The sequence below is a fragment of the Lynx canadensis genome, chromosome C2, assembly GCF_007474595.2.
Source record: "Lynx canadensis isolate LIC74 chromosome C2, mLynCan4.pri.v2, whole genome shotgun sequence".
NCBI lineage: Eukaryota > Metazoa > Chordata > Mammalia > Carnivora > Felidae > Lynx > Lynx canadensis.
In genome coordinates this window covers 60,898,923-60,900,413 of record NC_044311.2, presented here as the reverse complement: position 1 = coordinate 60,900,413, position 1,491 = coordinate 60,898,923, and positions in this window count along the sequence as shown.

The window sequence follows — 1,491 nt, the reverse complement described above, 5'->3', positions numbered from 1 at the left end:
ATGTCTAAGCCCACTGGCTGCCGCTGCCATAATACAGTACCATAAACTGCATGGTTTAGACAACAAAAATGTGTTTTCTCACATCTGGAGGCTGGAAATCTGAGATCAGGGTGCTGGCACGGTTAGGTTCTGGGGAGAACATTTTTTCTGGCTTGTTTCTTCCTGGCTGCCTTCTTACTGTGTTCTCACATGGCAGAGAGAGAGGAAGAGGGGAATGGGGAGAGGAAGAGGAAGCACCATCTGGTATCTTTTATAAGGGCACTGATCTCATCGTGAAGGCCCTACCCTCATGACTTCATCTAAACCTAATTATGTCCTAAAGGTCCCATCTCCAAATACCATCATATTAGGGCTGCAACGTAGGAATTGTGGATGGCACAATTCAGTGTATAGCTTCATTCCAGATACTGCCTGCTTGGAGTACGGAATTCAAGATTTATGTGGCAAGCAAAGTCTGGTACCTACGGTTGAATAGAATAGCATTCTTGGAAACAACAAAACTAAGTTCTACTGTTGATATTATGTGATAAGATGGACGCAAGCCCCACAAAGAATTGAGAAAGAAAGCACAGGAAATACCAGTCAAAAGAAATAGTGAATGCTCATTAATGAATTGCCATAAAATGGCAACACCACAGAGGAAAACAGTAAAAGATGAAGATGTAATACTAGTATACTAGTTATTCTGGAAAAGGTCCCATGAGGAAAAAAAAAAAAAACAAACAAAAAACAACTGACTCAGACATAAGGATATAGAAAGTCCTTACTTCCAGGTTGTTACACTTTACTAGAAGACTATTGGTAAGGGGAAATTACATTGTAAGTTTTATTTTCATAAAACTTATGGGTGGAATAACTTCTTCTTACTGGCTGTGTAACCCTACATAAATTATAACTTCCTGAATTTAACTTTCCTCATCTATAAAATTTGGGACACATAAGAGATACCCCAAAATATACCCCCCCCCCGCCATTTCTTTTACTCTAAGTTTACCTCCGTTGTATTTTGCCCTTGGCTCCCTCTCTGCTTTCTCTCCTCTAGAAGATGATGGGATGGAAGATGGGCAATAGGACTTTATATTAGTTAGATTTATTATAAGGAATTGCCTTATGTCATTATGGTGGCTGGCAAATCCCAAGATCTACAGGGTGAGTTGGCAGGCTAGAGACTCAGGAGAGTCAATGATTTAGTTCCAGGTCAAGTCTGAAGGCCTGAGAAGTGGGAGAACTTTGGTGCAGTGCCAGTCTGAGGACAGGGAAAAAACAAAAAACACAAAAAACTGATAACTGAGTTTGAAAGTCATCAGGTAGGACAGAATTCTCTCTTACTTAGGAGACGGTCAGACTTTTTCTTCTGGTCAGGCCTTCAACTGATTTAATGAGGCCCACCCACACGACAGAAGCAATAAGTTCTAGGCAATCTATGATTTAAATGTTAATCTCATCCAAAAATACTCACACAAAAGCACCCAAAATAATGTTTGATCAATT